The sequence below is a fragment of the Macaca nemestrina genome, chromosome 3, assembly GCF_043159975.1.
Source record: "Macaca nemestrina isolate mMacNem1 chromosome 3, mMacNem.hap1, whole genome shotgun sequence".
Classification (NCBI taxonomy): Eukaryota; Metazoa; Chordata; class Mammalia; order Primates; family Cercopithecidae; genus Macaca; species Macaca nemestrina.
Window position 1 is genome coordinate 56,664,971 of NC_092127.1, and position 27,504 is coordinate 56,692,474.

Here is a 27,504-nt window from a genome sequence, read left to right on the forward strand (position 1 = left end):
CTAAAATTTATGTTAAGAAATAATGGACATAAATGTAACTTTTCTTATTTATACGCCCCTGCCTAATGAAAATTGAAGATCTCTGACCTGAGTTCTTTCTTTCTATCTTTTGATAGAAAGAATTGATCGGTAAGGTAGTTTCCCCTGAAATGTGTATCTTGAGAGTTGAAATATAGAGTTCTAGCAAACACAGGATTTACAAAATGGATTTTTATATTACGTTTATTCATTAGTTGGTAATACTTTAGTGATTTTCAATGCTTATTATATTAAGCTTTATATTTGCATATTGTACAGATTATTAAGCTATTGTCTTTCAGAAGGGTAGGAGAAAGGCTTTCTTTCATCCAATTTTATGTACGGTTTCTGTCAGCTTAATTGGCAATTGCCTTTTATTTGCACAGCAGCCATTAGTTTCAGTCTCTAACTTTTTAAAATTTTTTTTTTTTTTTTTTTTTTTTTTTTTTTTTGACACTGAGCCTTGCTGTGTCACCCAAGTTGGAGGGCAGTGGCACGATCTCGGTTCACTGCAACCTCCGACTCCTGGGTTTAAGCGATTCTCTTGCCTCAGCCTCCTGAGTAGCTGGGATTACAGGCATGTGCCACCACTCTCGACTAATTTTTGTATTTTTAATAGATGTGGGGTTTCACCATGTTGATCAGGCTGGTCTCAAATTCCTGACCTCGTGATCTGCCTGCCTTGGCCTCCCAAAGTGCTGGGATTACAGGCGTGAACCACTGCGCCCGGCCCTTTTTCATAATTCTTCAAACCACCCTAATCATGTAAGTGTTATAGTACCAGCCTGCCAAAGCCCAACTGAGTTTGAGCACCAATTCTGTGGGGTCTTTTCTAGGGTCTGAGAATCCCAGTATATTCTCTTTGTTCTTAGCTGCTATTTCCTTCAGTTTTTATTTCTGTGATAATTCAGTTTGTATGTCTGTGTTAAGCTTTTCAGCAAACATACTATTAATTCTTTCTATTGAATTTTCTCTCTTGATATATATTGTATGATTTTCTTTGTCTTTACTAGACACATTATGTCCAATTGATGGGTACACTTATATACAACTAAAAAAAAATCCTCTCCAAAATTCCATCTGTCATATATTTGATATTGAAATGAGCTTCATACACCATAATATTGTGCCCGAATCTGTAGAAAAAGAATCTGTTGTAGGGATTAAAATCAGTTTAATTATGAATGCTGTTGATAAATGTATCTTAATCTCAATTCAATTATTTTTCCTTCTAACGAAGTTTCACCATTACTGTAATGCTCCCTTATACCTCTTCAATCATTTTAAGAATTTCAGCATTTCCACAATACCCATTTTCCCTTTTCTGACCTCATCTCCTACTCTTTCATTTTTGACTTAGCTATATTTATTGTTTTTGATAGCACCTTTTTCCTTGTTATCCTTTCTTCAATTGGACCCCAATGTTGCACACTTGTAGATTTATTCACACCTTCCTGGTTGCCTCTATCTCTTCTTTTCTGATTTCTTTCCATCGACCTAATATCCAGGTTTTTGTCTCCCTCTTTTGAAATCTATATTTCATTATTATTATGATTCCATTCATTCCTTTGGAAAACTCATCCAGTCTCAAATGCCATATTACGCAAATAATTTATTGATGATTTTTGTTTAGTGACATTCCGGGACTAGTTTATTTAAGGCTTATTCTCCTTGATGGATGGCCACTCAAATCATTGTTCAATGATCTTCTAACTTGGTTAAGTCTTCTACCTTTCATCTTTTGCTGACAGCCCCGGTGTGTGTGTCTATTCTTGCTTTCGATTCTCTAGTAATTTACAACTCTTTCTTACATTTAGTTCTTGCAATGACCTCAACATCAACCAGAACTGAGAGATAAAGCGACTTCACAGAGTTTTACTGGACCTGCTCACAATCGTCACGACCTCCTAGATCTCTCTACGTGGAAGCTTTTTAGTGCCCCTTAGGGACACCTGATTCCCCAGACTTTCATTTATAGTTCTTGCTTTTTATCAATCACAACTAGTTTCACAGCTTCAGACGATATGATTTGAACTGTTGCTGTTCATTTTTTTTGACAATGCCCTTAGGTTAAAGTTCTTCTGAGTGGAGGAGATTTAAGGCAGGAAATTATGACAAGTTCTGCAAATTCAGTGTTTCCATGGAGCTAAAAGATAGTGAAGTTCGTTGAAGATGAGGCTTTTTGGAGACGGGTTCATTCTGCCTACTCCAGTGGTTTTTCCACTGTTGTTTTTTGCAGCTACCATGGTTGCACAGTAGCTGTTATTTTTGAGGACAGTGCAGAGTTAGGAAGATGGGAATGGAAATGGAGTAAATTAAAATGCCACAAAGGTTACTACTCTTACAAAGATTCAACTACTTTTATAGAATAAATGCTTCTTATAGCGTAAAAACAAACAAACAAACCTGTAGTTGTGGAAAACAGTAATCTTGAAAGGTATTTTACTTTGTCATAAAACAGTGCAAATTCATTGTCTCACAGTCCTGGAGACTAGAAGTCCAGTGTCAAGATGTTGGGAGGGCCATACTCTCTTGAAAAGCTCTAGGCTATAATTTCTTCTTTGTGTCCTCCTAGCTACCAGTGTTTGCTGGCAATCCTCAAAGTTCCTTAACCTGTAGGTGCATTACTCCGATCTCTTCTTCATGATCACATGGCCTTCTGTGTGTCTGTCCTTTGTGTCTCCAAATGTCTCTATCTTTATAGGGTCACCAGTCATATTGGATTAGGGTTTATCCTAATCTAATGTGACCTTATCTTAACTTGATTATACTTGCAGAGACCCTATTTCCAAATAAGGTCACATACAGGTACTGGAAGTTAGGACCAAAAAAAAAAAAATGTTTTTATGGAGGACCCAATCCAGCCCACTACCCTCTTTAATTTTTGCGGGATCTGATCTGCAGTTGTGATAAATTGTTTTTGAAGCACACCTTCAGTTACATCTTGTGGGTTTGGGGAGGTTGTATTTCCATTATCGTTTAGTTCAAAATACAATCTGATTTCAGTTGTGGTTTCTTATCTAGCTTATCAGTTTCTTAGAATGTGTTGCTGTTTTAAAACACTTTGGGATTTTTTGGTTAACTTTTTGTGAGTGATTTTTGGCTGAATTCTTTGTTGATCAGAGATTATACTCTATTCTTTCATCATTTGAAATTGGTTGGGATTTGCTTTATGCCTCATCATATTGTCCATCATTATGGTCAGTTTGTTAAATGTTTTATGTGTACTTGGAAAGAATATGAATTCTGCAGTTATTGTGTACATATGTGTTGATTAGGTAAATCTTTTTAATGTAAGTTTATATACTAGATTTTCAGTGACCCTTACATCATCATTCCAAAATCCTGCTTTCTAGACCTTATTATGGTTTCATGAAATAATGATGTGTTGAAGGTTTGGGTTATCAAGAGACAGATACCAAAGATATGCCCTACCTCTTCTTTCCTCATTTTGTTCAATACTAAGCAATATATATACATCTTCCATGGTGCTTCATGGTTTCTGGTAAAAGTAGTACTTTTCAATGACTTAAAATTGACGTGGCTTATTTAATGGTGGGTGTTTTGCACATATAAACTGATAAGTTTGTATTTAGTTTGTAATAAAGCTTAATAGGGATGATTGGATCACTGTATCACTAGCAGAAATTCCATTATTATGTTTCTATAGAAGAAACTGTGGGCTCTCGATTATGTCACAGGAAAATAGCAGAATTACATCCTATTTCCTGATGTTGCATCTAGATTTCTGGAAAACCTACAAAGCTATTGGTATGATTTTCTAAGAAAAATACACATTAATCACAATCCGTTAATTACAGTCGCTTCAAATTAAAAGTGAGCAGTATTTTCAATGTATGCTGTACTTCACTGTGAAGGCTCATTCTGGTCTAATATAGGGATTTTCCTGATTGCTTTTCATTGATCTAAAAGGATAAAAATTCCTACCGAACTCTAAAGTAGAACCAGATGTAGGCCCAGCAGAAAGAATGCAACTTACCGCTCTGTTTAGGTTTGGTTTACTCTAAACTTATACAGCTCTCAAGATTCACCCTATCTATAGCAACAAGTTGAAAAAAAAAAAAAAAAAAAAAAACTAAACTAAATAGAGATATAGGAATACAGACACAGCTGGTAATGCAATATATTTATTTTCCTGGAAAAGCTGTTAGTCATACCTCCTTAGGGCGCTAAAGGTTTATTCACTTAACCTCAACGGATAAAACCAAGGATTCATTCTCTCTTGCCTAGAGCACTGGGATGTCCAACTCACTGGTCTTTCTGCTTCATGCTGCATTCAGGACATCCATATATTAGATGGGTCAACATGAATGGCTGAAACATTTTTAAGAATAATTTACCAGTGGTCTCCCTACTTAGGAGAAACCATGCAATTCTGGAGGCATATTTTTTCCAAGAGTTTGTGATTATATAATAGGTACAACTTTTTTTTAATATTCTGAGCTGAAACTACATTGCCTATCTTATAGTCATTTTCCCATATATCACATTTTTAAAAAATGTGTGTAAATGATATGTTCCTCATCTCATTACAAATTTCTTGTATGGCTTTTTATCATATTACAATTGTAATTCAAACTACTTTCAGTGATTTATAAAACCTCTCATTATCCAACCTCTGACCACTATGTCCTACCACTCTCTACCACACTAACTCTACCACATGTGCCAAGTTGGCAGTCTTGGTGCTCACAAACATACCACGCTAATGCATGCTTTTGCTTTCACTGCTCCACCTGATTGGCACATTCCTCTGCAATAGCTTTATCTTTATCATTTCACCTCATTTAGGTTTCTGCTCAAATATCACTTTCTCTTAGTGATTCCCCAGCCATCCTATCTATAAATAGTAAGAAAAAGAAAAAAGAAAATTGATAAAACTGGGTGATCAGATAAACATTTACTTGGATTGTGAGGGAATATTCCTTGAATGTGGAGTGAGGTTATACTAAACCTGAGAAAGAAATGACAAGAAGGAGTCAGCTTTGTGAAAATAGATTATAAATACTGTTTCAGAAGAAGATAGGCTGAAAAATAGGCAATTGCCATAGACTTTGACAGCACCGATCTTTTCTCATACTATTATTTCTATCTAAAATGTCCCTCTTTTAGGCTTGTCTATTTCTTATCCATCTTTTGAAATCCAGCTTAAATGTCATCTCTCATATGGAGCCTTCCATAGCCCTTTTTCCAAAAGTTCTATTCTTCCCTGTGCCTCTGTATCCTATATTTTATTGTGCGTAAAATGCTTAAGTGGTGCAGTCATGTGGGGTGGTATGTGTCTAATCAAGTCATATGGAAAGTTGCATGACTCCCACGTTTATTGATCAAAAATTGATTCATTTTTATGCTCAATGTGACAGAATAACTTTCTTGCACAAAAAAATTATGAAACATCCTCTTCATGTATAATTAAAAATGAAATAAATCATTTGGTAAGTTAGGACAGTTCAATAGTACTCTGATCTATCCCAAGACAATAACTTCTATGCTTATGTGCATGTGTATATGTGTGTGTGAATGTCTGCGTGTTTGTATACAGAGAACCCAAAAAGTCTGAAAATATTATATGAACTGGACTAGATTATCATATATCATTTCATCAGATTTTATAATCAAATTGTTAAAAAAATCTGAATTCTCAAGTTCTATGGGTACCCTAAATATAATTTCTTTCAAAGAAGGGTGTGTGTGCCGAGGGTTTAGAGAGTGTGTTGCAGACATGTTGTATGTCTTTACTGGTACCTTGAACTTAGTCGGCCTATTGGGCTACCTAACACAGTGCTAGTGCTAATCATGGCAGATGTTAACAAATACACAAAGAAAATGAAGTTGAAGGGCAAAGCAATTGGAGGAAAATTCCTGTGGGATAATAAGTAAAATAGTCAAACAGTATTTTTAGTGTTTCATTATAGCAACTTTCTAGAGGAAGATGTTAAAACTAAAATTTCAGCATTTTAGCATACATGCAAAGCCTAAAAAAAAGCTTTTTGAAAAAAATTAAAAGGACACGAGATGAAGATGTAGTCAAATCTAGTTCGTATGTTGTAAATAAAGAACAGCATGAAAAACAAAAGTATAGCAATTGAAATGTAAAATGATGGAGAAGTTCAGAGTAGTTCAGGATAGACTTTTTTTCTTTGAATACTAATTTCAAAGTCTTACCAGTTTCTTAAAGATGAAGAACTTGAACTTTATGTAAATAGAATTCTTGCGTATACTATTTTATGTTACATATATATAGTTTGTTCTTAAATTTACATGCAGTAGTATATGAAGCCTTATCTAGTGTTTTAAGTTCAAAAAGTAAAAAAGAAAAAAAAAAAAAAACCACACACACACACACACACACAAATAAATGCTAGTGGAGAGATAAAGGAAGATAAGATTCTTACTATTGAAGTAAACTCTCCTCTTTACCATTTACTAATTTTCTAATATTCCCAACTGCAGTTCAGGACTAATATGGAAATGTTATTTATACATATGGGCTTTCTATATAAAGATTTTAAGACACTTGCTTTGGCTTTTAATTTGGGCTGCCCGGGTTCCAATTCACATCTTAGCTATGTGTCACTGTACAAATAATTTATGTTCTACAATTGTCACTTTCCTGATATTTAAAGGGTGAGTATCTGAAGTACCTGAAATCTCATGGTGTGATTGTGAGGATCAACTGATATACTTCATATATAGTATTTCACAGTGGATGGCACATGGCAAATTTTCAAAGTTGTAGTTATCTTTATTATTATCACATGTTTTCATGCTACTTATTGATATATAAAATAAGTTCCTATTTTTAATCCAATTAAGAGAATAAACAAGAACATTAACTATAGTGTGAAATATCAGTCTAAGATTGTAAAGGAAAATTTTCTGATCTTTATTTACATTTATAACCACAGTGATTTAAACAATACCTTGCACTCAGTAAACGTTTGCTCAATTGGACACAATTTAACAAAGCTACATTTCCATTGCTTATTAATATAATTGTATATCTAAATATGTGGACTTTTTCTCGGAAAGCCAAATTTTACTTTCCAAAAAAACAGGATTCCTATACTGTTCAGATTTTATTTCCCCTAAATCTAAATTTAATTGGTCCTAATAGAATCTTACACATTCTTTAAAGTAGCTTTGGATTTAATGCAGATGCCATTCAATTTTTATGCAAAGAAGAATTTTCTTTGATATTTTGCATGTTGTACACCTGTTTTTCATGTTTATGTGAAGAATATAAGAGGAAAAACTTTACGCCAATGGCTAATCATCAAAATTTTAGAGGTTGTGTTTCAGTATTCATCAAGACTATAATTACTTTGTAAACAATTTCCCATTTCTTTTGCTTTTATAAATCAGCATGAAAAATTAAAACTAAGCATTGAATAGTTAATTTTAAAATAAAACAAAATTTTATTTGTAAACAAATTTTGAATTTATTTAAAATTACTAATAAAATATTTCATATGAAACCATAGATTATGTGTTAAATTGTGAATTCCCCCAAAATATCTTGGATTTTTTACCCCAAGTACCTCATATTATGAAATAGTCAGTTAAAATGAGGTCATTAGGGTGGTCCCTAGGTCCCTAATCCAATACGACTCTTGTCTTTTTTAAAAGGGAAACCTTTGGACACAGGGATAGACAGGGAGAACCCCACATGGACATGAAAGCAGAGATCAGAGTGATGCACCTATAAGTCAAGGAACAACAAAGATTGCCATAAAATCACCAGAAGCTCCCAATGAGGCTTAAAACAAATCCTAACAACTTCAGAGGAAGCAAGGCCCTGCTGACACCTTGATCTTCAGACTTGTAGCCTCTAGAACTGTAAAAAGTGCAATACATTTATATTTCTTAAGCCATCCAGATTGTGGTATTTTGTTATGGCAACCCCAGGAAATCAATATCCCATCCACTTGGTGCTGCATCCAGACCACTAGATGATTTAATGAACAGGAATGACTGTAACTATTTTAGGAATAAATGTACTAATTGTCTCCTTAATCACGAGAAATCAGATGACTATTGTAAGAACATACTTTTTAAAGAGATGGTAAGTACATAATTTTATGTCTTTTATGTGAGCTCACAATCTTGAATTAACTAGTCTAAATTCTGTATTCATACACTACATGATATAACATCATATAATCCCCTCTTTTTAATAATTTCTAATCTGTAATCCCTAGGAACAGGTAAAGTGAGACAACTTTGGTTATCGTGAAGCCTGTTGCAAGAAATATCAATCTCCCTGTCCAAAATAATGCCATGCTGAGTAGTGATAGCCTTAACTGTAAAATGGTGGCTCATTTCTGCAAAATGCTATTAAATGAAGATCAAATTCTCTGACATTTTAATGAAACCGAGGCTGGTTAATCGTCCATATTATTTTGAATTCAGAACTTCTTTTATATAAATATATAAAAATAAATTATATATGTATGTATAATGGTATTCCTGTGTTTTAATGTAAGTATTTATGGGCAAGGGTTTGTTGTTTTCTACAGGACTATGATCAAGAGTCATTCATTTTCATCAATAATCATTTGGTTTTTTATTAGTAAACACCTGATCCCACAAAAGAGTGTTCAAATACATCACTACATTCTAAAAATTAAAAAAGGTATACATGTATAGGTCAGTCAGGTGAAAAAAAGTAAAGTATTACTCGTACTGTAAGCGCTAACTCTCTGCTCTTTCTGATTGTCCTCCGCAAAACCCCAGAGGTAAATATTACCTCAAATGTCATAGTGATAGTTCCATTACCTTCCATTAGAGTTTTGCCACTTTTATATATAACTAACCGTTTATCCTGTTTTGAATATTCCATAGTATTGTATGCATTATTTGTGGACTTGCTCATTTAATGTTAAATTTGTGTGATTTATCTATGTTAACGCATGTAGTGGTTAATTTCCATTGCTGTCCAATACATTATAGCATATGTATATTGCCATTTCCTTTTAATGAATATGTGGATTAGTTTCTTTTGTTTTTTGTTATTATGAACAATGCTACTATGAACACTTTAGGATGTGTATTTTGGCACACACATGTAAAACTTTGGGTATATGCCTTGGAGTAGATTCAAGTCATTTTGTATGCATACATTTTAATTTGACTAGGGAAAGTCTGTTTTTCAAAATAGTTGCACCAATTTGCACTTCAAGTAGTATAAATGAATGAGTGTTTCCATTGCTCCCTATGTTTGTCTATATTAGAACTGATTCACTTTGTAATATTTATCCCTAACTATTAAATTTCCAAGAAGATAAAAGCTTCTCCTAAAAGGGAAGATTTGTGGAAGTGACATTTATGTTTGGCCTCTCTAATATGATAGCATTAGATTACCAGAGCTAGCACAAAAGAGGATTAGAGTTAAAAGAACATCACCAGTTAATTAAAGAAGTCACAAACAGGGTTGGGAGCAAAACTGTTTGGGAAATTGGGTAGCTAAAAATAGCAATCTTGGTGTGGCAAAATTAGAAGGACAGGTCATATCCTCCTTCTTAAACAATTTGAAAGCCTTAAAAATTTTTATTTTTTATTTGTATTTTTGTGTGTGTGAAATGCAAGTAATGAGCTGCAAATATATTTTTTTCATTTTGTAGCTTATCTTTATAGACTCCATACAATGTTTTTGATAAACAGATAATTTTAATATACAAATTATAAATATTTTTCTTTTTGCTTAAACATGTTGTTTTCTAAAAGAAATTCATACTTTCATCTCAAAAAGCCCACTATTTTGTTAAGTTCTTCCTTTGACATTTATATCCACAATTCACTTTGAACTATTTTTTTCAAATATTTAAAGTTTAAGGAGGAAAATTTACATTTTTTCCAAATGTATAATTGTATTGGTCTTCTTGGATTGCTGTAACAGAATAACATAAACTGCATGGTTTAAAAAACAGATATTATTTTCACAGCTCTGAAGCATGGAAACTCTGAGATCAGGTTTCCGGCTGATTCAGTTCCGTGGTCACCCTCATCTAAACCTAATTACCTCCCAAAACCCTTCTCTCCACACATCATCACATTGGGGATTAGGACTTCAACATATAAATTTGGGGGAGGAGGACACAACATTCAATCCATAATAATAAGCAATTATTCCTACATAAATTATTGAATAGGCCATTCTTTGTTTTCTTCAACTGCAATACTCATGCTGTCATTAATAACGATTATACATATGCATTGATTGAATTTGTCATTTTCTATTACTCTATATCTATAATAAATTACGTTGCCTTAGTTATGGTAAGTTTTAATAAGTTCTGATACCTAATGGGGCAGGTTCTCTCAACAACTTCTTGTACACTAGTATGTTAGGTCTCATTGCCATACAATTTTTGTTACTAATGTTACATTGGTTTTAAGTTATATTTTAAAATATTGGGATTCTAATTGGGATTGTACTGAATTCATAGATCAAATTAAATATTTTAAACAATCTTTAAAATACGGACATTTTAAATCTAAGAACAACAAAATTTGTCAATTTTGTAGCATGTTTTAATAAAATGTAATAATTCTCCTGCAAAGACTTTGAATATAGTTTATTTCTGGCTACTTAATATTGTTGTGATTGTCAATGCTATCTTTTTATTTGGCCTTTAAATGGTTTTAAAATCTTCTTAGGTCAAAAATTACCATAATTTTGTGCTCATGGCAGATTTCAAAGAGAGGGACTTGAAGCGGAAAATCTTTAAGGGATCCTTGCACAGCCAGAAGTCCTTTTCAGGCTGATGTACATAAAATATTTAGTAGCCAGGGCAGTGGAAGCTCTGAAGAGTGAGAGGAGCTCCCAGGGCCTGTAAAGGCCAGTTTGTAAGCTCATTCTTGGGGTCCTGTGGCTCTGTACCTGCAGATGGCAGCAATCAGTAGTGGCTGTGGGGGATCTGGGGTATCAGGTAGGTGTCCAGCTCCTGGCACTGGTAGAGTGCTACGCTGCTATCTTTTTTAAAATGCAAGAATTTATTATTGGTAGATAGAAATATATTTGTATATAAACCTCCTATACAACAAATTATACTTCTAAAGTCCTAATACTGGTGTTTATTCTTTTTGTTTTTAGTATAAAATTGATATCTGTGAATAAATAGGTTTTTATCTTCCTTTCCCATTTTTATGCTTTTTATTTCATATTCTTTTACCTCAAAATTTAGAACCTCTGGTGAGTATTAAATAGTATTGGTGAAAAATTATCCTTATGTAAAGATAATATTTCATCATTTCATCATTAAGAGTAATATTTGTTTTAAAACTTTGGTAGATAATATCTGTTCATATAATGAAACAATCAATCATTCATAATTTGCCATGAGATTTTTTTTAAATCTTTGAGCAGATTTTGAATTTTACCAGTCATTGTTTAGCAACTATTGAAAGTTTTGTTTATGGTGAATAATAATGCTAAATTTAAAAATAATTTGAGATATTTTTCTTACATAAAAAATTGGTCAATATATATTATTTGAATATACATTATTGAGATTTTTTTTTTAATGTACCCATGAATTTAAGTGACTACTTTGCATAATTTTGGCAAATGTAAGCACTTGTTAAATATAACAGCCACCAAGATATAGAAAATTTTCAACACCTGAGAACATCTCCTGTGCTCTTTTCCTATAAATCATTCCCACTCTTCTCACCTCAAGCAACCATTAATATGATTTCTATTAATATGAATTATTGTTGACTGTTACAGAACTTGCCTATTGTAGAATAGGGTCATAAAATTGTCTTCTTTATTGTACAGATTCTTAAGCTCAGCATAAAGATTTTCAAGTCAATTCATGCAGCTGTGGACACCAGGAATTCCTTCATTGTATTACTGCCTAGTATATCGTTATATTGATACCTCATCTATCTTTATCCATTCTCTTGTTCATGAATAATTGGTTTGTTTCCACCTTTGTTTATAATGAACATTGAGCATTGTGCTATGAGCATTGCATACGTGTATTTTGTTTTGTGTATTTTTATTTTTCATGAATGAATATTTAGAAGTGGAATTTCTTATGGTAATTATGTACTTTACACCATAAAACTCTTTGCCAAAGGGTTTGTATAACCTTACATATCCATGAAGAGTGTATTTGATGTTCAATTATTCCATATATTAATTACCAATTGGCATGTTAAGTCTTTAATATTAAACCTTCTAGTTGGGATGAGGCGAAATCTCATTATGTTTTAAATTTAAATTTACCTCATAAATAAGGTGTTGAATATTTTTTTATAGTCACTTTGTATAAGAAAGTTTCTATTCAAGTCTTTTATACATTTTTATTAGGTGTTTTACTTTTACCAAATTTGAAGAGTTCTTTATGTATTCTGTAAATAATTTATTTTTCAGATTAATTTTTTGGATATATTGTCTTTTTAATCTTTTTTATTACTTAGTGTCTTTTTATTTTCAAAAGGTTTAATTTTAATAAAGTCTAACTTATTTTCTTTTATTTTGGCATTACTCATTTTCTATTCTAAGAAATCTTTCCCTAAACCAAGGATGCAGATATTATATTCTCCACTTTCTAGATTTTAGAAGTTGTATAGTTTCATACAGGCAGCTTTACTTTCAAGACTAATCCTTTTAAAATTACTTTTTGTGTATATTTTAAGGTAATGGTTGAGAATAATTTTTCTGTATGAATATAACCATGTAAATAATTTTATATGGTTAATATTCCCAATTTTTATTCACATATTTATCAGGCTTTCCTAAAATATCTTCTCTTCAGATATTTTCAGCTGTTTATTGTTTTTGCTGATTTTAATTTACTGTGTTTTGTGTTCTTTTTGTGTCCCTTTGTGTTTTATGACATTTGATTTTGCACTAATCATGTTCCTTGGAACTTTTTCTGAGCATATTTTTTTAAAGGTAGGGCTTACTTTGTTTCTGCAGGTCAATTCATCAGACCTTTCATCAATGAGCTTTTTCCTTCTGACTAGAGGGCATTCTTTAGTTTTTCTTTTATTGATAAATTGGATTTTTATTGTCTGAACCTGTCTTTATTTTATTTTCGCCCTTGAAAAATAGTTTTTATGGAATACAATTCTGGGTTAATCGTGTTTTGGCTTATCAAATTAAAAAAATCACTTTTTTTAAATTATTGCTATTGAGAAGTTTGTTGTCTAATTATTATTTCTGTTTGGTTTCTAGTGTTTTGTTGTTGTTGTCTTTTTATATTGTAGATACAGGTGTAATTACTTTTTCTATTCTCTAGTTAGTATTATATGGCTTTATGAATCTGTGAATGTCTTTAATTAATTCATTAAGAATCTCCTTTTTACTTTTTTTCAAACACTGAGTATAATTTACGTTCTCACTACCTATTTCTTGATCTTTGTTTTTCATACTATCATCTTTTATAACTTTTATTTTTTATGGAAATTTTTTTTTTTTCAGAAATCTATTTTAGTTAACTGATTTTCTCTTCAGCTAAGTCTATTAATCTATAAATTTTGTCATTGGTTTTAAATATTTCAACAATTCTATTTTTCATTTCTAGATACCCTTTTGGTTTATTATAAAATTTTATTTGCTCTTCCTTAATTTTAGTTCTCTATTTATACTTTCTCATTTTTATTTTAATTTTTTAAACATATATTAGCCAATATTAAATTTTTTTTTCTGAAAATTTTGTTACCTGAAATCTTCTCTTCAGATATTTTCAGCTGCTTATTGTTTTCGCTGATTTTAATTCACTGTGTTTTGTGTTGCTTTGAGTCCTTTTGTATTTTGTAGCATTTGATTTTGTACTGATTATATTATTTGACACTTTTTCTGAACAAATTTGTAAAAGATAGGACTTGATTTGTTTCTACAGGTTAATTTATTTCTCATGAGTGATTAATGGTACTACCAATCTGAAATTATTTTATGTTAATTTACTCGAAATATTTCAACTGCTCTGTGGGAATTCAGTGATTCCATCCATGTCAGTGTTTGATGTAGTATGAATTCTCAGGGGGAATCTGCCCCTGCTATTCTTTAGTGCCACAATTGAAATAGGTGAGTTTCTGTCTTATTCCTTTTGTTTAAGTTTTTTTTTGTTTGTTTGTTTTTTAAACTATTTCAGCTCTATAATGAGATGCTTTTGCCTTCCAACTTAACTAAGATGTCTTCTTATACTTTCCACATTGGGTAGAGTCTAGGTTTTATATTTTGTCCTCCTTTTAGTATGTACAAAGTAGTTCAGTATTCCAGGAGTTTGAGAGAAACTCATGCTGAAAAGCAGCTTTGGTGCTCTTTTAATATCTTTTAAGATATCTGCCTATTCTTTGGTTTGGAATCATAGGTTACTCTCTACAGTCAATTCAGAAAGTTTTGAAAAAGAGTACTAGAGTGCTTCATTCCTTATAATAATTTCATTTTAAGCGATGAGAATCCTGTAAATCTGTTCTGTATGATAAATGACTATGTGCTCATTTTAAACTATCTGAAGTAAAATAGTTTAAACTTGTTCATATAGATTGTGGTTATCAGGATTATCAGAAAAATAATGTGTACTTTTCTACAAAATATCTGTTTAATACATAAATGCTAGCCAATGTTAAAAATATAATCTGAAACCATATATTCTATTTTAAAAACAAAATCTTGGAAAATATTTAATAGTTAAAGATATCTAGCAGTAAATTTATTAGAAGATTGAGCTCGAGCATATTTAAATCATTTGTTTCTCAAATGAGTAACTTTAAAATTTATGAATCAAAGACTATGTAAAGTAATGCTAGCTAACAATTACTCTGTACCTTGTATTAGATTGTTATGGGATCATTGGGATGTCACTTGCCAGCCACAAATATCTGTGGCCAATTTTTGCCCAAATTTTGCTCTGGCCCACTGGGCTTGTTCTGCCCACTCAGCCTGGTAGGCTGCATTCAGCTCCTGCTACCAACCTGGATCCCACACTTGCTAAGGATGAGCCAGGTGCAGAGCAGTGAGAGGTGTGTGAGCGAGTGTAGGGTCCAGTCACTGTGCACAGCCAGGCACACTGGCTGTGGGAGGGTGGGCAGCTCCAGGCATGAGCATGGGTGCCAGTTCCCTGTGAGGCTGTGACTGAGCCAGGAGTTCCATAAGCAGCTTCTACAGCTGACACCAGGGAATGTTGTGTGGCACCTGGAAGCTTGGAGATGCCAGGAACCACAGAGCCCTAAAGAGGAAGTCACAGCCATGGCTCTGGGAGCTACTAGCTCTGGGCTACCCAAAGAGCTGCAGCTTTTCTCTCCTTCCCTCATATCTCCTTGTTGCCCATAATGTGGTGGGCAAGAGGCATGCTTCCTTCCTGTTTGTGTTACAACTCTTTTAGCCCTGCCATTTGGCAGGTCTGGCATTCTTATCCTGTGTCTAGGAAGAATGGGATATGCAGACAAGTGGACGTTGAGCAAGAAAAAGAGGAGCTTTATTGAGGATACAATAGCTCAGAGGAGACCCACATTGGGCAACTCCTCTCCATAGGCAGGATGTCCCAGTAAGTGTTCAGCTCTCAGCAGAGAGGGTAGTTCCTCTCTACAGCTGGTCATCACATCAGTTCTTCGGATCTCAGAAGAGAGGGTAGCTCTTCTCTGCCAGGCAGGTCATCCCAACGAGTGTCCAGCTCTTAGCAGAGAGGGTAACTCCTCCCTGCGGCTGTCCATCTCATTATCTCCTGGAGTCCGGCTGAGTCTGGGACTTTTATAGGCCTCAGAGGGGAGGAAATGTGTGCCGGCCTATTGGTAGGCTATGGACTGCTGAGACCAGCTCAGTTGGGGAGACCCTAACCCAGCAGCGCTAGAGGGATTAAAGCCACCACACAGAAATATAGAAGTGTGGAGTGGGAAATCAGGGGTCTTACACCTTCAGAGCTGAGAGCCCCGAACAGAGATTTACTCACATATTTATTGACAGCAAGCCAGTGATGAGCTTTGTTTCTATCCATTATAGATGAACTAAAAGTATTCCTTATGAGAAACAAAGGGATGGGCCAAAGTAAAGGGATGGGTTGGGCTAGTTATCTGCAGCAGGAGCATGTCCTTAAGGCACAGATCGCTCACGCTGTTGTTGGTGGTTTAAGAATGCCTTTAAGTGGTTTTCTGCCCTGGGCTGGCCAGGTGTTCCTTGCCCTCATTCCAGGAAATCCACAACCTTCCAGAGTGGGCATCATGGCCATCACAAACATGTCACAGTGCTGCAGAGATTTTGTTTATGGCTAGTTTTGGGGCCAGTTTATGGCCAGATTTTGGGGGGCCTGTTCCCAACAATGGGCCTGCCCGGAAACGGCACCACAAGTTCCCACTGTGTTCTGCAGGACAGGCAGCTGGGCTCCTAGACTTCAGACCCTCCTCAGCTTGAAGCCTCAGCTTGAGGCTTCATCTCGGACCCACCCCCTTCCACCCAGAAGCCTGTCTTCCTCCTGCCTGCGTTCATGGTGCCCAGGCTCTTTGTGCCAAGGGGTGTTTGCAGGCCAGTGCTGAGCTGTCCTCAGCACCCCCTGACCACCCTCGCATGACTGTTGGTGCCCAAAATCCAGAGGGGGCCAAAGTGTCAGGGGGCTGGTGTGTCAGCACTGCTTTGAGCATGTGCACACTCAGCTGGGTTGCAACAGGACCTGTGGGCTTTGCCTCAACTTTACTCAACTTACTCCATGTTCAGAGCAGGTGGCTACAGCAGTCAGAAGCCAGAGACTGAGAGCAGACACCTCCAAGCCTGCGAGGGCAAGACCGGGAGTTCCTGGGCCCCTGAGAGGTTACTTGGCGGCCCTGTCCAACCCTTTACAAACAAACCTGAAACTCCTGGGACCAACCCTGCAAGTCCTGCCTGCATCTTCAGCCAAGTGCTCACAGGCCCCCAGGATGCAGCAGGAAGCAAAGTTGAGGCCATGGCAGAGGCTCTGGGCCTGGGAGCAGATCCTTCCTAACCATGCAAGGGTAGGGGTGGCACAGTAGGCTTCCTCAGAAACATGGAGCACTGGAGACCCACTGCCACCACTGCTGCTTCTGCAGCCACTCCTGCTGCCACCACGTATGCCTCTCTGCTGCAGCTAGTGCTATGGCGGCAGCGGCTTCAGTGGCCTGCTGCTGCCATCAATGTTAAGCACTCCACATTAATATCCTCATTTAATATTATAGTATACTTAAGAGGAACAAACACTCCTTATCTTTATGAGACAGGTAAAGAAACTAAGGCTAAGAAGTGTTAACTGTGGTATGAAAGTTTATAGAGGAGTTAGGTAAAAAGCTTCTAAAACTCCTATCTGTTTTGCTCCATAGAGTGAATGTTTAAATACTACAATATGCCAACTTTGTATATAAGACACTGTGTGAAACATTAAGGGTGATATATGTTTATATTAAGGAAACTATCACCTATTTCTTGATGATATATGTAAAATAAAATTCAATTGTATATAAAGAGGTGTATTTTACATATACTGTATGGTATATTATATAGTATTTATGTATAATATGTAAGTGTATATGTCCATGTATATTAATATTTATATATATGTTATATATATGTGTCTGTATATATTTATTTTTTCTAGGGCTATCATAGCAAATACCACAGACTGGGTGGCTTAAGCTATAAAAATGTATTGTCTCACATTCTGGAAGCTAGATGTCTGAGATCAATGTGTTAGTAGTGTTGGTTTCCTCTGAGGCCTCTCCTCTTGGCTTGTAAAGGGCTACCTTCCCCCTGTGTCTTGACATGATCATCCTTTTGTATGTGTATGTATCTCTAGTCTCCTCTTCTTATAAAGACACTAGTCATATTGGTTTAAGCCTATCCATATGATCTCAAATTTAATTTAATTTCCTCTTTATGTCTCCGTCTTCACCACAATCACATTGTGAGGTACTGGCAATTAAGACTGCAATATAGACCGGGCACAGTGGCTCACGTCTGTAATCTCAGCACTTTGGGAGGCCGAGGCAGGTGAATCACGAGGTCAGGAGTTTGACACCATCCTGGCTAACATGGTAAAACCCCGTCTCTACTAAAAATACAAAAAAATTAGCCGGGTGTGGCAGCGTGCACCTGTAGTCCCAGCTACTCGGGAGGCTGAGGCAGGAGAATGGCGGGAACACGGGAGGCGGAGCTTGCAGTGAGCCGAGATTGTGCCACTGCACTCCTGCCTGGGAGACAGAGCAAGACTCTGTCTCAAAAAAAAAAAAAAAAAAAAAAAAAGACTGCAATATGTGAATGTTGAGGAGACACAGTTCAGTCCATAACTATATATGCATACTCATAAAATGCAATAAATAGTACCAGAATGTACAATTATAAATGAGTAACACTCTGTACATGCAACTCCTTCTGAGAAGGAATGATTGATAATTTTAAACTGTGGCTTTCAAGAAGACTTTACAGAGGAGGTAGATTGAGACTGGACATAAGAGATGTTGGTGGCTGTGATGGAAGGGAGAGACATCTGTGCTGGGAGAACTATTTAAATGAGACATTGACATGCGAAAACAGGAGCTGTATTCAGATGACAATAACAATGAATTTAGTGATTTAGCCTGAATAAAAGATTGGTTTGTGACATGACAAGAGGGAAGGGTGATTTGATACCAATTAATGGACAGCTTGAATTCCAGAATGAGAAATGTTTATGTTGTTCTGCAGGAAAAGAAAAACTTCACAGGTAAACAAACAAACAAAAAGTTTGTTTGTTTTCAGCTGGTTTTACTGTATTCTATTCTGCATCAAAAAAAAGTTATGCTTACTTCTTTCCTAGGCAAATCACTCAATCTGCACACTATGAATTATATCCCTGCCTTCCACCTCTGAAAAGTTCTGACGTCAGTTACATCTTCAATTTCTGAATTCTTCAATTTCTACCTTGTCATTTTTTTTTTTTTTTTGTCTTTTAAAAGTCAGTACATCTTTTTGGGAAAAATAAAAGAATCTCATTTGTCTTGGCCTCAGTCGTATAATTTCCATTGCTTATGAATACACCAAGCTCTTACTTCCCGTTTTTTTAACTTCTTTTTTTCACTTCTCTTTCCTCTACAACTGACTTTATCTCTCATCACTCTGTGAATATTAACCTTACCAGGGTCCCACATTTTCAAACTCCATGACATCTTTTCAGACCCCATGTAGCTCAGTGTACCATCATCATTCAACACGGTTGACAGGTCTAAGGAAATGCATGGATTTTGTAATTACACACAGAACGCTTAATGATCTTGATCAATTTTTATAACCTCTAAGAGTCTAAATATAGTAGTGATATCTCAATAGGGTTATTGAGAAAATAAAATGAAGCAATTTATGAAAGGTTTATCACAGTGTGTGATTCACAATACACATTAAATAAGCGGTAGCTAATAGTGTCTTAACAGAATTATCACTTCCTTCTGTCTCTAATTTGGGTCTTTTAATGCTTCCTTTTAGCCTCAAATTCCTGATATAAGAGCCTCTTCCTACCCTATGCTAATAATTATTAGTAACTTGAGTGTAGAGGAGAAAGATTCCTCATAAGGTTATAAAGTGATGTGGAATGCTAAGACATGAAGGGCAAAGTAGTATTATTATATATATATATGTTTTAACCCCACCGAGAAACCGCCATTGTAAGTTGTGTAGGGGCTGCTGTTCTGACTCTGTTCATGCATTACAAGTCAGTCATTTAAAATCTTGTACCACAAGGATTATTTCTTCCAAGTTACTGTCTCTAACACTCTGTAGGCAAGAATGCCTAAATATGGGACCTAGTATTTATATGTTAGTCACAGGATCTTTTCCATATATCACATTTCTTCCCTGGTAAAAATCCCTTCCTCTTTATGTCCTCACTCAAGAGCTCTCATTTAATTGTTTTAATCCATAAATTGGAGCCTGGTTAACCATTTTAAAGAGATGGTAAGATAGATAGTAACCTACCGTAAAGTTTAAATGAAATTTCTTCTTCCTCCCTAACATACTCTTACCCCAATCACATTTAACACCCACATTGTTTCAGGGGCTCAAGCCTTCTCTTGTTCTATGTACTTACCATTCTCCTGTCCAAAGACGTTTGTTATACTGAATGATCTGACTTCTCTCATCTTTCATATCTCAGCTCCCTTGTCAACACTTTCTATAACTTCTTTATCAAAGAAAATTTTCTTATATTATTTGTTATGTCAATAACCTTTTGTGGAGCTTACCACAATTGTAATTTTATTCCTATTTCTGTGATTAGTATTCCCTAAGTTTTATAAAAACAGGGGCTTTGTTCAATTTAGCTAATTTCATGCCCAAAACCTAAGATGTAGCCTTCCACAATAAAGTGATTCTAAATGAAAAAATGAGCTCCAGTTCTTAACAACAAAAGAACTCTTTATCTTACTCAGAAGAGAGTTTTGTCTTTTGAAACACAATGAATACTCCACCCTCCTAGAGAGCAGATGAAATGATGTCATTCTCTCCTTGAGTTATCCGAAGGAACCAAATCTCTACTCTCATGAACAGATCTAAAGGCTACTTTCTAAAACAGAAACATTAAATAAAATGCTCTCTGTTTGCTTCTCTCTCTCTCTCTCTATGATTTGGTATACAGTTAAATAAATAATTGCATGAAAGTTTCTTTCTTTATGTTCTTTAACACTTGCTCCTAGTATTCTTCCCACTTCATTAACTGCTCTATGCCAAACTATTTAACTGGATTTTAAACAAAATTATTAATATTGTTCTTTTAAATGCTAATATAATCACATTTTTTCTGCTGAGTCTTTCTATGGCTTCAGTTATTTTTATAATTATATGTATTCATGTTTACATGAATGATTATTAACTTTCTAACAAAATATAGTTAGAGAAAACACATGACATGCACACACACACAATTCAGTTATCAAATAGAATGTGTGGACAGAATTTCCTTTTTTTTTAGAGGAAAATAAAAAGCATTTGCTGTGATTATATTTAGAAATCACAATTAATCAGTACTTTGCCAGCACAGTACCTTCTTAGTAGTTTTGGTGTCAGTATCACTGGAGGAATGTAAAATGGGTAAAGACTGAAAATTTCAGTACCATGGGAAGGGAATAGGTAATGAAGTGGACACAAGCCCAGTTCAATAAATACGTTTTGACCAGCATTGAAAAAGATTTAGTTTTTTCAATTTCTCAACATAATAATCCATCTCTCATAATAAACCATATTGTAATAGATTAATACATTGGATTGTAAACCCTGCACATATGGTCCTAACTCTCAACTCTGAATTAATTTTACATGTAGGCATCTGACAACCTTATACACTTTCTATAGGCTTGGGATCTGTAGGCAACTTGGGATTAATAACACGAACCCATAAACTCCAGAAAATACATCAAGATATATCTTTCCACTCTTACATCTGTTAGTATGATAATAGATTCCCATGTGCTCTCCTTATGTCTACTATGGCAAAACAAAACATACAAAGATAAATATTGTATCAATGCTACATTTCAAGTGCTGGAAGCCTGACGGAAAATGTTTTAGGAGAACAGGAATGCTGTTGATAGCTAGAAATAGCCATAAAAGATCTATGGGTCCCTTCTTAACCAGCTTTGTATACTTCTCTACACTCTAACTAAAACAGCATTTTCAAAATTTACATTTTCCATGTCAAACATCCACTATTAATAAAAACAAAAAACAACTTTTAGTAGTTTCCGATTGCTCTTTGCATAACATATGCTGTCTTTAACATGGGCAATACACTGTTGCATGATTTCATCCTTGCCTTTCTCTCCAGTTCTATCTCGCAGGTTTGTGATTGGTATTCCATTTGATATTCCGTTCCAACTGGCCTCTTAAAAGGATTTTTGAATGTGCTATTCTTGCTCTTTGTTTTGCCGCTCACTGCATCTGCTTAGGTAACACTTGTATCTTATTTATATTTCAGAATAGAAGAGATTTTTCAGGGTAAATCTATGTCATGCTTCTCTGTTTTATTCTTTTACCTGATTATATCTTCATATTATTTATGTTTGTGAGTGTATTATTATTTTAGCTATGATTTATTTAATATGAGTGTTTGACACTAGATGCAATAATTAGTAGAAAAAATCATTATTTTTTCATTGCTCTATTGCCAGAACCAGTCACTTTCAATTGATCTATAATTGTTTATTCACTGAATGAATGGGCTTTAGCTGTGATGCTTAATTTGGAAAACACGGGAGAAAATAATACTTGCCCAAGAAACTTTTATTTAAGGCTTCTATGTCTTATCCTGGAAGATAATATATTATTATTTGTTTTTAATTAACCTAAATGAAGATTTTATATTTTTGAAAGAAAATAGGATTCTGAATCCTGTGGTGTTATTCATTATTTTCTGGTGTGCAAAAGGTAACATTAAAAAATAGTATCAATGTAAGTCCTCAATTAAAAATTATTTAAAAGCTGTATTTTTAGAGCTACAGCTGTTATGTTTCTATAGTTTTAAGGCCAATTCTACAAGTTAATTATATGGCAAATACTAAAAAGCAGTAGAATCTGGTTTTATAGATCATAGATAAAACTGAAGAGACTTTGTTTTAAGGAATGCATTTTTCCATGTCATGACATGTTAAGAAGTCCATGAGTGTAATGGGGTTTATTTTCCTCTCTCATCCTATTATAGTATAGTCCTCAGCTAAATAGACAAAGTTTCTTATTTTTCATTAGTACCATTAGCACTGGGATAAAAAATTCAGATTTCAGTCAGAATGTAAATAATTGCCAACTGCACTTGTTTGATGCCATAACAGTACTTCCTAGCAGTATCACCTCATAGAAACTCATTTTTAAAGTGACACTAATATCAATGTATTTCATAAAATTTAATAAGGTTTAACATATGGTTATTTTGAAATACACATATCACCTATAAGGAAAGGAGAGTTTGACATAGTTTATTTTATTTTCTCAGGCATAATTTATCATTACATTGCCAAATTGTTCTCTATTTTGAAAATTAAGCATGTTTAAGCTCTTCCCATGTATGATTGTATACAATAGAGAATAAAAAATTTAATAGCAAAAAATTTACCCTTTTGAAGTTATGTGTTTCAACACAATTTTAGGTACATCAAATGTAGTATCATATTTAAACTTGTGACTGCTAGACCAGCTGTAATGAAGAGGCCAAGATAATGTGTAATAACAAGTCAAAATGACCTTAATACTAAACTTATTGGAAAATGTATTGCAAAGTCACTTATACATGAGTAATCAATAACACACCCTTAAAATGACTAAAATCTTGATGAATTACAGGATTTTGGTCAGGGCAGTAGCATTTTGTCCCACCAGAGGAACATTTTGTTAAAATATTAAACAGCATTTTTTATGATTTGCTTTAAAGTTATTAAGAATATAAAGAAGTCTATCAAACAAGCCTGGAAATTAAGAGTGGAAATAAACTGATTAGGCTGTTCTACTGCCCATCTCTCTCAATCACTAATTGACATCCAAATGAATTCATTGACACAAATTTTTAAAATCCAACTACATCTAGGAGATATAGTGTGATTCTAATTATTCCACAAAATATCATTAAGACAAAGGGTCTTATAATCATTGTTTTTTGTCTTTTATTCAAATAACTGCATCTAGGAGATATACCCTTAGCAATTATCCATTTATGTAGCAGCACTCAATAGTTTAATTGATGAGTAGATTAATTTACAATAGACAACAATCCTCCTACATATACCAAAACAAATTTCCAACAAAAGTATATTATTTTCAAGTGAGAATAATTATTTTAAAATACTAAATACCAAATTTATTACAAATAAGCAAATTTGGCCATACTGTTTCTAGTGAAAGATGGTATAAAGGAAATTCAAATCTGCTGATTAAGCCCTCTGATTCACTAAACTTAGGATGCTTAAGCACAAAAATCATCATTATCTGAAACTTAGATTTACATAACTTCATCTCTTTACTGAGAGAATTGTATTTTTTGGTCCTTCTTTCTGTTGGTTTTATGTTTCACATTTATTAATTTGTGTGTGTTGAGCCATCCTTGCATCACTGAATTTGGTTTGCTGGTATTTTCTTGAGAATTTCTACATTTATGTTTATCAGGGATATTTGCCTATAGTTTTCTATTTTGTTGTGTCTTGTCTAACACCTTGCGATCAGGGTGATGCTGACCTCACAGAATGAGTGTGGGAGAATTTTCCCCTTTTCAGTTTTCAAATAATTGGTATTAATTGTTCTTTAAAAGCCTGGTAGAATTCAGCAGGGAAACCATCAGTTCCTAGTCTGTTTTCTTGTTGGGACACTTTATATTACTGATTCCATCTTGATTCTTATAATTTCTCTGTTCAGGTTTTCCATTCTTCTTGGTTTAATCTTGGTAGGTCATCTGTGTCCGAGAATTTTTTTCATTTCCCCTAGGCTTTCCAATTTCAGTTTGTATGTGGGGTATATATGTTCATAATTGTTTTTAATGATTCTTAATATTTCCATGATGCCATTTATAATATATTCTTTTTCATTTCTCATTTTACTTATTTAGGTCTTTTTTTTTTCTTGTTATTTTTCCTAATTATTTGCTGATTTTTTATCTTTTCAAAAAACCAACACTTTTATTTTGTTGATGTTTGTCTTTTTTTTTTTTTTGGTCTCAGTTTCACGTATTTCTGTCTCGTAAGGTCTTTATTGCTTGTTCCTTTTACTAATTTTGGATTTGGTTTGTGTTTGCTCTCTTAGTCCCTTGAAATACATCATTAGGTTGATTTAATTTTTTCTAGTTTTTTGATGTAGATTATAACCTACAATCAGCCCCCACCCAAATCTCATGTTGAATTTTGATCCTGAGTGTTGGAGGTGGGGCCTGGTGGGAGGTGATTGGATCATGGGGGTGGTTTCTAATGGTTTAGCACCATCCCCCTAATGCTGTCTCATGATAGATTTCTCATGAGATCTGGTTTTTTGAAAGTGTGTAACACTTCTCTCTTTGTGCTTTCTCTCTCTCTCTCTCTCTCTCTCGCTCCTTCTCCACTATATGAAGATTGTAACTGCTTCCCCTTTGCCTTCTGCCATGACTGTAAGTTTCCTGAGGTCTCTTGAAGCATGCCTCCTGGACAGCATGTGGAGCTGTAAGGCAATTAAACCTCTTTTCTCCCATAGAGTACCCAGTCTCTGGTATGTCTTTATACAGGATGAGAATGGACTAATACAGAAAATTGGTACCAGAGTACAGGGACATTTCTATAAAGATACCTGAAAATGTGAAAGGGATTTTGGAACTGAATAATGGGCAGAGGTTGGAACAGTTTGGAGGGATGAGAGGAAGACAGGAAGATGAGGGAAAGTTGGAATCTTCCTAGAGGCTGAGTATAATGGCTCATGCCTGTAATCACAGTACTTTGGGAGGCCAAGCGGGGTGGATCACTTGAGGTCAGTGCTTCAAGACCAGTCTGGTCAACATGACAAAACCCTGTCTCTACTAAAAACATGGAAATTAGCCAGGTCTGGTGATGCATGCCTCAATCCCTGCTACTTTGGAGGCTGAGGTATGAGAATCTCTGTGAGCCAAGATTGTGCCACTGCACGCCAGCCTGGGTGACAGAGTGAGACTGTGTCCAAAAAAAAAAAAAAAAGAAAAAAAAGAAAGGAAAAGCAAACAAACAACAACAAAAAAATTATTAGAGACTTATTGAATGGTTGTGACAGAAATGCTGATAGTGATATACACAGTGAAGTCCAAGCTGAGGTGGTCAGGTGGAGATGAGGAACTTCTTGGGAACTAGAGTTAAGGTCACTCTTGCTAGGCGTTAGCAAAGAGACTGGTGGCATTGTGCTGCTGTTCTAGAGAGGTGTAGAACTTTGAACTTGAGAGAGATGATTTAGGGTATCTGGTAGAAGATATTTCTAAGCAGCAAAGAGTTCAAGAGGTAGTCCAGCTGCTTCTAAAAGCCTACAATAATTTGCATAACCAAAGAAATGACCTGAAACTAGAACTTATATATAAAAGAGAAGTAGAACATAAATGTTTGGAAAATTTGCAGCCCAACTATGCAGTAAAGAAAAACCCATTTTCTGGAGAGGAATTCAAGGCTGCAGAAATTTGCATAAGTAAAGAAGAGATGAATGTTAATAGCCAACACAATGGGAAAAATGTCTCCAGGGTAGGTCAGAGGTCTTCACAGCAGCCCCTCCCATCATGAGCCTGGAGGTCTAGGAGGGAAAAATGGTTTCCGGGGCCAGGCACAGGGCCTCACTGCTCTGAGCAGCCTTGACACCTGGTTCACTGTGTCCCAGCTGCTCCAGTTCCAGCTGTGGCTAAAAGGGGTCAAAGTACAACTTGGACCATTGTTTCAGAGGGTGCAAGCCCCAAGCCTTGGTGGCTTCCTTGTGGTGTTGGGTCTGTGAGTGCACAGGAGGCAAGAGTTAAGGTTTGAGAATCTCCTCCTAGATTTCAGATAAGGTATAGAAATGGCTGAGTGTCTAGGCAGAAGTCTGTTGCAGGGGTGGAGCCCTCATGGAGAACCTTTACCAGGGCAGTGCAGAGGGGAAATGTGGAGTTGGAGTCCCCATGCACAATCCCCACTGGGGCACTACCTAATGGAACTGTAAGAAGAGAGCCACCATCCTCTAGACCCCAGGATTGTAGATCCACTGACAGCTTGCACCATGGGCCTGGAAAATTCACAGCACTCAATGCCAGCCCTTAAGAGCAGCCACAGAGGCTATACCCAGCAGAGCCACAGGACCACCCTGCCCAAGGCAGTGGAGGCTCATTCCTTGCATCAGTGTGACCTAGATGTGAGACATGGAGTAAAAAGAGGTTATTTTGGAGCTTTGAGATTTAATAACTGCCCTGCTGGGTTTTGAACTTGCATTAGCCCTATAGCTCCTTTCTTTTGGCCAATGTCTCCCTTTTGGAATGGGAACATTTACCCAATGCCTGTATCCCCATTGTATCTTGGAAGTATTTAGCTTGTTTTTGATTTTACACACTCATAGGCAGAAGGGACTTGCCTTGTCTCCAATGAGACTTTAAGCTTAGACTTTTGAGTTAATACTGGAATGAGTTAGGACTTTCAGGGACTGTTGGGAAGGCATGATTGCATTTTGAAATGTGAGAACAGGAGGGGCCAGTGGTGGAATAATATTGTTTGACTCTGTGTCTCCACCCAAATCTCATGTTGAATTGTGATTCTGAGTGTTGGAGTTGGAGCCTGGTGGGAGTTGATTGAATCATGGGGGTGGTTTCTAATGGTTTTGCACCATCCCCCTAGTGCCATCTCATGATAGCATTACATGTGGTCATTTGAAAGTTTGTAGAACCTCCCCCTTCACTCTCTCTCTTCTGCTCTACCAAGTGAATAAGGTGATTTCTTCCCCTCTTCCCTTCTTATTTGATTGTAAGTTTCCTGAGGCCTCCTCAATCATGCTTCCTGTACAGCCTGAAGAAATGTGGGTCAATTAAACCTCTTTTCTCCATAAATTACCCAGCCTTAGTTCTTTGC

General features: G+C 35.2%; 1 long non-coding RNA gene across 2 annotated transcripts in view; it reads left to right on the forward strand.

The window, feature by feature from the left end:
* Positions 1–27,504, forward strand: part of LOC105486074 (uncharacterized) — a 127,626-nt gene that overhangs the window by 92,951 nt on the left and 7,171 nt on the right. For both annotated transcript variants that reach the window (XR_011620526.1, XR_011620527.1), the window contains exon 5: positions 21,786–21,906. This is a non-coding gene — a long non-coding RNA (uncharacterized lncRNA). The remainder of the gene's footprint in view (positions 1–21,785; positions 21,907–27,504) is intronic.